Source organism: Simochromis diagramma, unplaced genomic scaffold, assembly GCF_900408965.1.
Source record: "Simochromis diagramma unplaced genomic scaffold, fSimDia1.1 OVJJ01000753.1, whole genome shotgun sequence".
NCBI lineage: Eukaryota > Metazoa > Chordata > Actinopteri > Cichliformes > Cichlidae > Simochromis > Simochromis diagramma.
This window is the reverse complement of record NW_024387523.1, coordinates 18,137,089-18,152,298: the sequence shown is the minus strand read 5'-3', so window position 1 is coordinate 18,152,298 and position 15,210 is coordinate 18,137,089. Positions and strand designations below refer to the sequence as shown.

The following is a 15,210-nucleotide window of genomic DNA, read 5'->3' as shown; positions in this document are numbered from 1 at the left end:
ATGAAATTAATAATTTAGATAGCTGGTATAAGCTGGTTAAGCATATTCTCCAGGGTGCTGATGGTCTATATTTGTGTTTAAGGGCTCTCAGAGGAAACCTAAAGATGACTACATTTTAGAGTCTATTTGAATTAAAGACCTTAAAGCAGATTTAGATTAGTCTTTAATGTAATAGTCCACACCTTCACATCCTCTCTGCTGGACTTCTATCTCCAAAAACAGCAGATGGGGTTTCGTGAATTTAAGTAAAATATATGAAAAGGCTTTGAAAGGACTGTACACAAAAAACAATCACTGTTTTAGAGAAAAGGAGTCATTAAGAAAACCTTTAGGTACTAAGGTAATCCAGGGTTGGGTGATGCATGCATAGACTGCCCATACATAGCCCAATTTGGCAGCCGCTATTTTTGTTTGTTGTTGTTTTTTGTTTGTTTTTTCATTAGAAAGAAATGGAAACCATATTTGGATGACAGAGTGGAGCGCTGACAGCAAACGGCTAGCAAGCTTGTTTATCTAGGTATGTTTCTGGTGACTCATTTCTTAGCTGAGTAAACAGGGGGAGGGCGGACATTAGACAAGGAAGACTCAGATATCAAGTTACATTTGAGAACCATTAAATTGACGGCGTTAAAAACTGTCTCAACTTATAAAGGTGTTTTTTTTTTTTTTTTTTTTTTTGCTATCATTAGCTTTATTTTATTTTTTGGCAACAAATAATAAAATTCAGTTAGCTGCTAACACCCCCTCCTTATTTCATGATTTGGTTTGGTCCAGGTGCACGCACTCCTAGCTGATGACGAGCACTAAACCCTAGACGGCTCGTTGGGTTTCAAAAAAGAAAAGAGAGACAGGTGGAAATTAAACTCCTAGAGAAGTCCACATGAAAGAAACTGCTTATTAGTTAGCTTCATTCCTAACAGAAGATAACGTTTGTGTTATTTTAGCCAGCACGCAGACACTTTGTACATTTGAGTGTTAAATAACTAATCTGCCGACCTGCTGCCCGGCTAAACCGATCAACCCTCTGGCTCAGGCTCAGTCCCACTCCCATCTCCCCACACTCCTGACCCTTAACCAGGCCCACTGATATCTGAAGGGCCTTCGACTCCCTATTGATCCTCTAGTGAGTCTACCTAATCACATGACATGAGCCAAGGTGTAGAAACGGGTGTGGGTCACCAAAGTCAAAATCTGGGACTCTCCACCAATTGCTCTTAAAACTGAAAAAGCTTCTCGGATGAAAAGTGAAACGTCTTCAAGAAACCTAAAAGGGTCCAGACACTTTTCTCTCCAAGATTATTTAGGTTATATTTACCAATACTAAATATTATAAATTAAAATGTTTAAACAATTTTACACAATTTTATTGAATTATTATTATTATAATTATTATTTTATTTACTTCATTCCAAAAAGTTAATGTTTATTTTGGTGTAAGGAACCAATCAATGTTAAAAACAAAACAAACAAACCCTGATAATGTTGATAATTTCATTAACAACATTAAAATGAAGAAAAATGGCTTCACATCTCTCATCAATCTAATCAAAAAAATTATTTATCTAAGCAGAATATTGATCCATGTCTGCACAGTGTTATATTTCTGATCCCTGGTGGCACCCCTGCCTCTTATCACTAAGAGTAGCCCAGCCATCCTTTGGACAAGGCTCGTTTTCATTTCTTGGATCTGGGATCCTATTCTGTGGCCTTAAAAAACAAAACCCTAACATTACTATACCTGATAAAATTTCCCGACTACTGATAAAAGCAAGGAAAGCAAACCTATTAGTATAATTAAGTACAAAACTGCCTAAAATCTTCGTCTGACAATAGCATTAAACTTTTTTGGCCGTTTCTCTGAAAGCAAAATTGATCCACGATGGTGCAGATCAATCAAAAATAGACATGGAGGTCCACTGTGCAGCACTGGGAGGGTGGAACCACTGAACCTGAAGGCAGCTGTTTTAAATGTGAGCTGTTTAATGGAGGGTATTTTAATCCTCTCAAGTTTTTCCATTTCTAAATCTGATTGTGTTTTGACGTCTGTATTGAGCGGCTCTTATCTTCTAAAGTTCCCGTGAGCTGGAGTGTTTTTCTGACTGCCACTCTCTCCCCCTCGAGGATGGAAAAAAGTGCATCCAATGCAGTCGAATGCAGTTCCCTCTCTCTACAACTTGATGTCAGCAGTGCTACACCTCACTCCCTGAGTGCTCCACTGTGGGTTAATTATGACACAGTGGATTTGTGGTATGATACCGTGTTGATGCAGTGACTGCGCTCCGATCAAGATGAGGTTTGCAAGCTGTGTGAAATGCAGGTCTTCTGTGGGCCATAAAAGTGATGATGATGATGATGAGCACTCTTGTTGTGTAAAGTGCTCTTCTGGTCCTCGGGCAGAGAGAGGGGGATTCTTACAAAAGAAACAGGTGTTTGGACAGACATGAGTTGTGAACCGCAGGTTTGCAGAATCACAATGACAAGAAGCGGCGCGGCGTCACTGATCAAACACAACAGCAGGCTGCTGGGACCCCGAGCGTCTCCTGAGCTCAGAGTTGGGAAAACAGGAGCACCTGTATGTGCGAGCCCCCAGCAGATGGCTGGGAGGTCCTGAGTTGGTGTGTCAGTGTTTTTCGTGTGGATTTCTGCATCCACTGTGTTTATGAGTGACTGTACACGGCTCTCAGAGGAGCCAATTAGCTGCAGCAGACTGAGAAGGCCCCGCAGAGCACCGAGATCCAGACTGCTTCGCCTTGGTGGCGGCACAAACTCGACTGTTCTGCCAGAATCCGCCGAAAGCTTCAGTCACCTTTAGCCACCAAAGAGCTGAAAGATAGTTTCACAGTTTTTAGTAGTTAATAAGAGGGAAAAAATGAAAAATAACCGAATCAAGAAATCATGAAGAAATTGAAGTAATGATTAAAATGCATGAGGACCTTTCAGATAGCTAGCTAGCTCCATTAAAACCACTAACAAGTTAAAAATGGAGGTTTAACGTGAGGTTCAACAGCACATTCCCATTACGGTCCCATTAAAAATGATTCTTTTTAACCCTTTCCCCCTCTGACACCTACTTTAGGAAACCCTGGTTTCTGTTTTCTGAAATGAGCAGTTTCTGTCACATGGCTGGGCGAGGGTGAGCATTACAGCACTACACAGTAGTGCTGTGCAATACTGCAAGTTTATATAGCTTCATAGGGCTACCCTCAGAGACACATTGCATGTATATTGCGGTGTCAAATCAGATCAAATCTCAGTCATGATGATCTCAAGTGGGGGCAAAAGGGAAGAAGAAGGGAAGAAAGTGCATCATAACTCAAACACACTTTACTGGGTAAAAAGTCATTTTGAGTCATCTATGCGCTGCTACGTTTGCTGTGAATGAGTTAAGAAGTTTCTTTCTTTCTTCTTGGAGGGACCTGATTTTTCACCTGATACTCCGAGGCGTGGGCGGATTTGGCCGACCCCATTCGTACGGAGCAGAGCTGGCAGCTGACGCAGTCTTGACGTTGAGGCGATGACGGGCGTGACGTCCTCGAGGCTCCAGAGGAATGTGACCATCCCTTCCACCCTCCCCCCCCACCCTTTATGTGCCTTCACATCCAATTGAAGCCTCTGAGTTGAGGTGGTGTCAGGAAGGCGGTAAAGAGGGGGCAGATGTGTGGCACGAGTGGCAGGGAGAGGAAACCACAGAGAGAGAGAGATGCACATCGATTTTGTCTTGTATTTCACAGTCTTCAAAGACTTTTCAAGCAGATTGACCCCAACTCACAGCCAAGAAATGTTTGCGCTCCGCCTCATCACAGAGACAACCAGAAAACAAGCCTGCCCATGAGATAATGAGGCTCTCCACTCAGACAGATAACAAGACACACACAGTGAAGACAGGGAAAAACAAAAAACTCAAAAAACTTCTCCTGACCGGACTGACATAAAAACATTTTATGCATTTTTCCCCATTTTATTTTTCATTTAGCTCTCATGCGTTGTCTTAAGTTGCTAATGTCTGCTCCATCTCTTACTGTGCGCGGTGTCATGTAATGTGTGCAGTTGGATTTTTCTCTGTTGCCTCTCATGCCTGCTGAACAGAGCTGTGGACAGAAATGTACAGACAGATTTTGCTCAGCAGGGAGCTAAAAATAAGGTGTTAAAGTCATCCTTATGTCCTGATGCAGCAACTGTTAGTTCTCTGTGGTTGCTTCTGGGACCGTTTGTGTCAGGCCAAGACTTTACCTCATCCACCTCATCTATAAGGAACAAGCAGTTTAAAGAAGGAAGCTAAAACATCAAAAACTGTCATTCACTGAGTAACCACTTGAATCTGGCTCCAAAATTGAGCAAGTCCCCAAAGACTCACATTTTGAAATACCCAAAAAGTTTTAAGCCCTTTGTGATTGGTTGCTGACATTAAAGTTGATTGCCAGTCCTCAGTTACACAATGCTGAATGTTCACCTTTTCCAGTTTTGGAAACAGAGTTTCAATCCCAGTGGGGTGCCTGCAAGTCAGGAGGTAGAGCAGATCATCTACTACAGAAAATTGACGGTTTGATCCCTACCTGCTCCAGTCTGCATGCTAAATATCCTTGTCCATCTGTGTGAATGTTAGAAAGCAAGCACAGATAAAATAGCTTGTATGAATTGGTAAATGAGGCATGCTGTATGAAGTGCTTTGAGTGCTCGGGTAGAGTAGAAAAGCACTACATAAGAACCAGTCCATTTACAATTCAGTGGTTAGTTTATGATTGTTTGCAAACAAATCTGCAATTTCCATACAAAGTAAAGGTGACACTGGCAAATAGCTAGCAACCATAGCAATCCCAAGGAGGTTTTTGGCCCTTATTGTAACTAATTTCACCCAACAACCCCCAGTAACTACTTGCCAAACAGTTGGGGAACATGCATTTTTCCTTTGCAATCAGATTGCCAGCAGGTCTGCAACTGGTCTCCAAGCCTGCTTGAGCTAGCTCTTATTAATATTGTGGCTTAGCATTATTGCATTGTTAGAGGCTGCTAGCTGCCTGGATTACGAGGAAAGTGCTTACAGTCTGCTGTCACCCACACTTAACACTCTTAAGATCTCTCAAGACTATTTGTCGTGTTTTTAATTCAAATATAACATATAATATAACATATAATGTAATTGCAAGGAGGTATTTCTGTAGTCTATTGATACTAGATAGTGGAAAAGGGGTGGGATTAAATAAGCTTATGCTTCTTCCTGCTCCTTTTTGAACATGAACGTTATTTGGAGTTGTGGTTGCTCGTTTTCCTTTTGTTTTGCTTTGTTCATTTGTCTCTTTTAATTCTATTTTGTTGTACTTTTTCAACATGTTCAAAATAAAGATTCAATCAATCAATTAATTCAAATATGTGATGACAGGGCTCGCTGTGTGGTTAATATTGCCACAAGGCATTCAAGAAATTTTTGCTATAGACTCCCAATTGAGCTTGCTAGTCTTAGTTCATAACTGACATCTTTTCTTCCAAATGTACTCACTCCCCCCTCCAAAAAACAAAGATGGCCATAATGCCAAACTTGAGACTTCATATCTTTTAAATACAGTGTCAGTACTCACTGGCACTGGACCACCTCTGAAATATTTCATGTATACAAGCTTCTTAATGGAAGCAAAGACCCATTTTCAGGACAGTCCATGAGTTTCACTCTCACACACAAACCCACTCTCATACATCCTGAGCACACTTACTCACCCAACTCTTCTACACAGATGACAACAATACTCAATGAATGCTAACCTAAGAAGTTCATGCCCCCTTTTCTAGTGAGGAAGATTGAAGTGACATGTTGAGTCATGCTTTCGCTCATTTTCCTTCCTGGTAGTTTGGTTTTTTTTTTGGTAACCCCTCTTTTCAGAAGATGGGATAGAGCCGTGTGGAAGACACTGTGCTGATGTAGCAGCTGGAGCCATAGGGTAAGTTATAGACGTATACAATGAACTTTATTTCTTCCCATGTTGATTTCATCATGACATCTTCATCTTTCTCCCATCCTGTCAGGGAGTCATGGCAACTCCACAATTGCACCATTGTCAGACACAATGTGAGTAATGTGAGGCGGGACATAAATCAATACAGACTCACAGCAGCCTTGTAACCTCAAAGTTTGCCTAGGCTGACCACTTCTCTACATGGTCATCGTGCATCAGAGCTGTTTATAAGACACACACACACACACACACACACACACACTTGAACAAGCCTTCATAGAAAGCAGTGCACTGACAACCACATGAAGTGACCGGTGCAACATAGAGTCATGTTGGAGCCCACTGACCCCTGCTGTTCTGGGCACAGTTATTCTCCGGTGCAAATTACCTGTCCATCCATCCCACGTACCCTCTTAGCACAAGGAGACTGACTTTGGATGACTGACTTTCCTTCACAGATGTAACCCCCTCCTTTCCAGAGATTAGGCTTCTTTCATTTGTGTTTATGAGCAGTAAAGTCACAGAGGAAACATAGGAAAGAAAATATATCTAAATCCTGTTAAACCTCACCACATACAGATCTGTGTTGTACATAAATGTAAGAATAAAAACATGATTCTGCAGGAATATGTTCCAAATCAGTGTTATATGGATTAATACTACTACTGAAACACACAAACTAAACTGTATAATCTACTATAGTACATCATATTCTACAAAATAATGTTTGTGTGACTCTCCTGTGAGGACCACATATCTCTAAATCTATATCTCTGTGTTGGCAAAACAGTTGTTTTAACTTGAGTGATTACGCAGAGATGCTGAAAGTGCTAGCTGAGGTTTGACCTATTCAGCACGCCTGTTTTGTTTTTGTTTTTTTCAAATTTGATGTCTCCTCTTGATCGTTGAAGTTTCCTTGCTAAAATGCTAAAGTAGTTACTAATAACCTTTTCACACTCCATCTTTTCTACATCAAAGAGGTTTGCCAAGGTGGTTGGCGAGAAGAAACCCATGTCATGATGACAAATCATAGAAGGTTGTTTACCAGGAAATGCTTTGTTTCCAAAGTGCAACTTGTAACTGATCTCAGAGCAGTAAAAGTAGAGCCAGAGGCAGCTTTCATTGCGCGCCTCCCATTAGTTTGTGTCAAACACCACAGGCTTATCCATAATGTGCATGTGCAAACAAACAGAAAAACTGCTAACCTGTTAGCTCGGAGAGCACCAGGCATTGTTACCGCACCTGTGAAATGGAGACATGCTACAGTTTTCAGCAGGATCCAAGGCGAGAACAGCTTTCAGAGACAAAAGCGAACTGCGGTCACAAGATGGCAGCGATGCAAAGAATGGAAGCAAATAGGCAAGAAGCTTTATAAGAGGATGGGAAATATCACTTTCACTTTTTAATTGATAATTGGTGACTGTTTTTAGATATGACTAGGTAAGCCCTGCTTGCCCTGAAAGGAAAAATTACAGGCAACTGTTCTGCTAGCGACCAAAGCAATGACCACGAGGTTTTTTGGTCCACCACCAGCCTCCAGGAACCGCCTCCAAAAGCAAATGTTTCCCTAGCAACTGGTGGTTGCATCACATTCAATATGGCGGACAACTCTAATGTGTGCATGATGTCATATGAGAATCTCAAAACTGAAGTGTTTAAAAGTTTGTTCATGTGGTGTCAGAATCCAAGTGACCGAAAAATTCATATGACGGTCCCCTGAAGGTAAACACCAGCCCCCTCCTCGATGGTCTTTCCCTTTTCATGTAAATGGCCTCCTTGACTCCGCGCTCAAACCAGCGTTCCTCCCTGTCCAGGATGAGTACATCCTCATGCCTCAAAGAGTGTCCACTGGCCTGTAGGTGTAAAAAGACTGCGGAGTCCTGGCCTGACGAGTTAGCTCTTTTGTGTTGTGCCATCCGCCTCCCCAACAGTTGTTTGGTTTCCCGATGTATAACTCATGGCAATCCTTAACTTAACAGCGTAAACTATAATACTCTGTTTGTACCGGGGATCCGATCCTTAGGGTGGACCAATTTTTGACATTTCTTGTTTTAAAATGCCGTGTTTGGAGAAAATTTGTCTCAGCTGTTCTGACACTCCTGACACATAAAGGATCACTAAGGATTTTCGCTTAGGAAGGAGCTGTCCTTCTCTCCTGGATCACCTGGAGTTTTCTTTAGGTGCCTTCTCAGCTTTGAAAAATGTCCAGCTGGGATAACCACATTTACTCAGAGCCTTCTTGATGTGATGTTCTTCTGCTTCCCTGCCTGCTGTTTCTGTGTGGATGGTCTTCGACATGACACCCAGTTTATGCTGAGACGATAAGAGTCAAACCTTAAATACTGATCCATATGCATGGTTTACGGTACACATCAGCTTTTAGATGTCCCCCATTACTGATAGTCTAACCTGTCCTTTTTTATGTCGTGCATGGTGAATGTGTTGGTCCACCGAGTTACTGTGATCAGTGAACTGTGGTACATCCTGAGATTTGATTTTCACCCAGGTGTCATCCACATACCTGAACTGATGACTTGGTGTTCCAGGGTAGGATAACAGAGCCCTCTTTTCCACTCCTTTCATGTACAAGTTGGCCACAATAAGTGAAACTGCCCAATTATATTTCATGCACTGGCTTGTGGACAGTAATACAGAAAGTTTTTCCAAGCAGCTGCAGTTTTGAGGTCCCCACATTTGAAATCACAGCAGGATGCAAAGGAAAAGACACAGGCTTCCTGTTAAAACATAAAACATCTTTACATTTTCAGCATAAATATTCATCTATTCACTTGTTTTTTGGTCTATGTCTTGCTTCCAGATAAGCTCAGTCTCTCCAGAGACTGGCTTAATTTAACAATTTGTCTGTTTTTTAATAATTCACCCAGCCAATTTGTGATTTCCCCCCCACTCCTCTTGTTTGTTAAATCAACCCCCTTGAAGTCAGCCATGCATAAACAGGTGCTGCTGTCAATATAATACTTTTATTTATTCATTCAGCATGTCTCTTCATCTTTCTTGTTCTTGTTTCCTGCAAGTCTGTCAACAGCCTGAAGACTGAATGAACTACTCTTAAAAACTAAACTCCCATGTAGCCGGTGTGAAAAAGTCAGCACACATGCATACATGCACGCAGGTCATCACATGAACACAGATCAATCATCATCACCCATTTTCCTGCATCTGTGTCACGATTGTGTTCTTTTCTGGGTCCTTTCTCTTAACCTCCCACTCATTCATAGAGTTTTCTGTTTGTTTCTTCCTCTCTGGTGACTGTGGAAAACCCACTGGTGAAGAGCATCAAAGTTTGTTTCATGCTGAGGCTTTTATTCTGAACCTCTGATGCGCTGTAGATGAATTTGCTGGATTTTTAAAGCCTTGTGGCCTGTTTTATAAATTAGTCTAAGTAATGAGAGCTCAGACCTTAGTCACGTGCATTTTTGATAGATCCATCCTTCCACTGGATCTATCATCCTTCCACTTTATAAGACAACAAGAAAACATTAGACATCTCATGGATAAACTCCTGGGATACATCAAATGGGCATGAATGGAGAGGAAAACCCAGCAAAAACCGAAAGACATCCGGCTCAGTGACAAAAAGTACTGCAAAATTATGTTCTGATACCAGCTGTCCTTGAAACGCCCATAAAAAAGGTAAAAAGTCAGACACACACGAGCAGCTGAGGCAGGAAACACTCACACGCCTCAAGCAAATCAACAGCACTGCTCTCTACGGGAAGCTTAAACTTTTAAGCTTTCAATTTTGGATGTTGCCCTAACTCATGGGTGTATCTCAAGCAAATTAGGTGTAGGATACAGTGAAGTCACAAGTGAGGAAATAGTTTAGCTGCTCTGAGGTTCACTGTTTTTTGTGGATTTACACACCTGAATTTAACCAGATGTCAGCAGATGTTTAATGAGTTGTCCTGGCTGATTTCCATCCTCTACACTGACAGTACACAGTTTATTCTGTCTTTATATTAGACACTGTACAGTTGGTATAAAGGTGGAATTCAGTGAATAAACTCAGCATCAGCTTAAATTCAGATTAATCTCTGCGACACTTGATGTAACCTAACTCTGACCATGAGCACCACAGCTGCTGTGCACCAGTCACACACTGTTCTTTACTTTAAATCCATCACAGTACAGCAAACTGAACTGTTTATCCTGCAGAGGATTTTCACGCAGTCTTTAAATAACACAGTTAGTCTACCTCAGTTAGTCTACAGCATGTTTCACAATATAAAAAAAACATAATGTTAAATGTACAGACCCAATATCTGCTTTAAAAACATAAAGACTTAGATGTAAGCTTTACATTCCCATTTCTTAAATCCCACTGAGCAGTCATTACCGTTACATCTAACCTCTATTCTTCCTCTCCTGCCCTCTTTCTTATCTTTTTCCATCTCTGAGTGAAGTTAGCTGGACCTTTAGCTAGCAACACACTGTGAGACAAACTGCACACAGTTTGTGTATTTGCTGATGTTTGTTGAGCTCATAGAAACGCTGCATTTAAAATTACCTGCCACTTAAAAAGTCACTCTCTTTATGTTCTCTCTTTATCCTTTGTCGCGCTAGCTAGATGCTGAAGTTGCAATTACAACTTATGTACACCTGCACTGTTGGTCTGGTGTTATGCTAAAAAAAACAAAAAACTCAGAAACAAAACATCCACTGGTTACCCAGATGATTCATAAAATAAAGAGACTGGGTCATTATTTGCCATAGATTAACAGGATCCGCCTCTTAAGTCTGATATCATTAGCCGTTTCCGGGTCCCAACTCCTTTTATTTCCCAAACTCAAACAAACACCTGTTAAACACACAAACACATTATTATTATTATGTAATAATAATAATAATTATTATGTAATAATTATGTAATCAGTTCCACTTGTCTTACTGTTTGCACAGTAGTTCACAGTTTTCAAAATATAAAAATATAATTTGGTGGGGATAAGAAAAAGAAGTTGAGTCTGAGGGTTCAGGTGGTAACTGTTTCTTAGCATTTATTTTAATTAGATATGACTGATTTTAAGGACCCAAGTTGTTAATGATCTACAGGGGACACGTGGGTAAACCTTCGTTCATGACGGAGACAAACCGCACCTTGACATAAATGATATGTGCTCAACATGTAAAAGTCATCTGATAGCGAGATAAGGGACTGCAATACAGTCTTTGTTTCATTGCAGGTAATCATTCAGTCAATATCACCTGAGGACGGCAAACACGGTGCTGTTGGCACAACAAACCACTGAGTGATTAGGTTTCCAGGGGCAGGGTTGGGGTCGTAGTGATTCAGGTTTTAGTTGTGCTGTATATCCTCACATGCATTTGTTTGTTCTGGATAAGTGAAACTACTGTTTTCTAATAGATTTACTTTTCTTTATTTTAAAGGTAACAATAACACGTCTGTCATAATAATATGTCACAATAACATGTCAGTGTTCAAGCTTGATGCTCAGTTGGCTTTGAAAATCAGGTCAGCACAATAAAAAAAAAGAAAAGCAGCTTACAAAACCAAACCAGAGCCCTAATTTCACACATGCTGCTAATGTTCCCTTCTTTCTTGATGCAGGAGAAGAAAAAAATAAGCACAGCTCACAGAAAGCGTGGCCTCTTTTCTTTTTCACAGAATTGAGATTTAAACTTCGGAGCCAGATTTGCGAAAGCCGACGTGTGTCAGTTGACACCACAATATCTGCAAAGTCTCTGGGCCCATCAAATATTGAAGGGATGTGCATTAAAAATGCATGAGGTTAACAATAGTGAGTTGTTTCTCTGATCCTTTTCCCACTGATCACCTTTAAAGGGCCCAGACAAGCGGCCGCTTACACAACGAGCCCTCGCACGAACATGAATCATCGCCAATATGGTTTCCAGTGCAATTTCACTCGATCTGTTTTATTTCTCTGGGAGCACACGGTGTTATTGACGTCGAACAAATTGAAAAGAAGGTTGTTTTTTTCTCTTTTTTAGATGGCAGTACCTTTTTTATTATTGGAAGAATATGTCAAACATCTTCCACTTTACATCTTTAGAGGAGCCGTGACCCTGAGACCATTTCTCTGTCATCAGCACTTCAGTCTGCATCTGTAATTATACACTGCAGGTTTATGCATATTTAGATATTACACTTCACTGCATTTACCCAAAGGCTCCAGTTTTTCTGCATTCCAGCTGGATACATTGCTCTTAAACTGATAGCAGAAATACATTTAAAGTGCAAATGTTCTTTGATATCTCTGCCGTCTCTCTACCTCTGTCTTCCTTTGCTCCCAACTCTATTTCCTCTTCCTTTATTCCCTTTTCTCTTTTGTTCTTACTCTGTAACAAAAGTTTGGAATAAAAACTAATGAAGACCAGGGAGACTTCATAATGGCACGTCACCACAAAGGTCTGCAGGCTTTCATGAATTAAGACGGAATGACAGTGAAGGATTTTTTCATCTTCATCATTATTATGATGATGACTTGACTTGAGCTAGAAACTCATGTGATATTTGGTGTAAAATGAGGAGCAGACCGATAACCTTCCACCACGCATAGACCCCTGTGTGAATATCCCTCTGCAACAGCAGAAGCACCGCCATATGCTGTTGTGATTGTTGTGTGTCTCAAGGCTGCTGTATTTTGACATGCAGTGATTGTGGATGAATCCATCAGGTTGAACAGGACAGGGGGATCAAGAGATTAGAAGCTTTACTGCCGTCCTCGCTGTCAGCATGGAGGACAAGTGATGTGACGCTGCTGGGAGAACCGTAGTACATTTTTAAAGAGGCAGTTATGGATGGATGCGTGCCTTTTTTTTGCATTCTCAAACGCATGCTAAATCTTTCACTTTGACAGCAAAAACACTGGTGATCAGTGGCACTACAAAAACACGGAAGTGCCACAGGGTAAAAGTTAAAAATTTAAAATGTTGACACTTTATGGAAAAGCTAAGATTGGGTCTGCGGCTTAAACTGAGAGCACTGGTTTGTTGCCTACGATAGATATCCTTGACTCATACACGATTGTTAAAGTTACTTATTGCAAATTCCTATTTTAAAAAGCTTTCTTTACATTTCTTAAGAAAATGTTAAGAAAAAAACTTCATTTTTTTATTTCCAAAAGCATCTGTGTGCAGTACTTTGTTGAAGGGATATCAGCTGAAGCTTAAGCAGGGCTGGGCTGTACTTTTGTCAAATATCAGCTTGTACCACTAGGTGGTGTAATGAGCTATTTAGCCAGGCAATGCATGCCCACTGGTGGTGATAGCGTTAGTGAAATTATTCAGAGTGTAATGAGTACAATATCTTTTGGGGACAGAGTTTACTGTTATAGATTATTTTTCATGACCTAAGCCAAACTAATACAAAGCTTTATGGAAGGATGCACAAAATAATGAAGTGGAAAACTGAACCATGAGCCGAAGGGTCGTTTTCCCACTGACTTCTATGTAATTGGACTTATTTGTAAAGACTGATGTATACCACTACTGACCATTAGAAAGAATCCAGGTTTAAAGGACTCCTGCAGTCCATTCAACTAAATCCACTGTTATGCTTAGATATTAGTAAAATTATTATCCTTACACCTGAACCTATTATTATTGTTATTAATTAATAAATTAGACTACTGGTGTCCTGTTGTTTTCAAAAAATAAACAAAAAGAAAAATTAAAGGGTGTTTGTTCACCAGAACAGTGAATATTAGTGCATTAGATAAGAAATTGGGGGAAGACGCACATTAATGTACCCTTGGTCAAACTCAGGCTGCTGCAGTGAGCCTTGCAGCATATGGTTTCTCTCTAAACCAGGTGAGCTAAACTGGTGCCAGTGCCCTATTCTATTCACAGATGATGTTGTAGAGAGCATAACGTTCACCAAGGTGTCTCCACACTCTTTCACGCCTTTCACATGTGGTCAGTGTGAACCTGCTCTCATCTGTGCAGAGAATCGGGTGCCAGTGGTGGACCTGCTAGTTCTGATGATCTCTGGTGAATGCCAGTTGAGCTGCTAGGCTGTGACTACATCCCACCCTCACAGACACTAAGACCTTTGGTCAGAAACATGCCCATGAATAACCTGCTCGAGGTCATTCTGGCAGTGCTCCTCCTGTTCCTTCTTATGGACCAGATGGCGCTCCTGCTGCTTGGTTGAAGTCATTCTACGGACTTCTCGAGCTTTCCTTTCCCGGCATCTCCTCTACACTCTTGAACTGTGCAGGGAGACAGTAAAAATTCCTGGAGCTGGAGTCCCTGTGCAACCTAAATGGGCTAGGGAACGTGCCATGCCACCAGCAGTGAGAAGGACACCAGTGAAAAGCAAAACTAAAGAAAAAACCAGTGAGGAGGATGATGCAATGGTCTGTGGCCACCACCTGCTAAACGGTTCCCTTTTTAGGGTTTGTCTCGATAGTCTCTTCAGTGCACCTGTTGTCACTTCCATTTGCACCAAAGCAGATGAAATGCATTCACCGTGGTTTCTGCTTCCTAGCTGGACAGATGACATCCCTGAAACTTCATTGACTTTGTGTCACGCCGTGATGATCGAGTGTTCCCTGAATAATTTCTGACCATTGTGTTGTCTCTAGCTGTTGTCATTCTCTCAAACTGCACAGTAACAAGTTGTTTTTCAATTATCGACTGCTTCTCGCAGGAAATTAAATAATCTACTGTAATAATTTAATTAGGAGCAGCGCTGGTGTATTTTTGGTAGGGTCAGCGATAGGATGGCCTTCTAGAAATCGTAGCAGTCGATCATCGCTGCGCTGTAGCTCCTGCTTCTCCTGACGAACAGTAAAGGAAAGGAGAAGAAAAAAGACAAAACCACAGCTGTGATTGAGGGACAGACAGATGTTATCACCCCCTCTTTCTAATTAACACCCCCTCAGACAAACATCAGTGCAGATTGATTTTAGTCTTGAGTGCTCCATTGTCAATTCCCTTGTCTTAGAGGGAGTGATAATTAGTACTGTTACAGGACATGGCTTACACTAAAATGACAAGTAATCAGTCAAGAGAGGTAGTTTGCCCTAAATTACATAAAACATTTGAGACATTTTGTCTTTATTAAAACCTCCCAGAGGTGCAGCATTGCCTCTTTACTGTATCACCCACATACTTCAACCGAGGGGGGCTTGATTTTCAAAATTAAGGCATCTTCCGTGCATTCTGGAACAAAATTAGGAGTTACGGTCAATGTCGATACATTTATTTGATTTAAAAAAAAATTAGCCCATGCCCGAACTACAACAGCACATCTGGGGCTAAC

At 41.1% G+C, this 15,210-nt stretch overlaps 1 long non-coding RNA gene across 1 annotated transcript; it reads left to right on the top strand.

Moving 5' to 3' along the window:
- The first annotated feature begins 2,305 nt into the window (after positions 1–2,305).
- On the top strand, positions 2,306–11,902 carry LOC120726556. Its single transcript, XR_005694338.1, has 3 exons — positions 2,306–2,317; positions 7,517–7,522; positions 10,390–11,902. It is a non-coding gene; the product is annotated as an uncharacterized LOC120726556 (long non-coding RNA).
- The last annotated feature ends 3,308 nt before the right edge of the window (positions 11,903–15,210 follow it).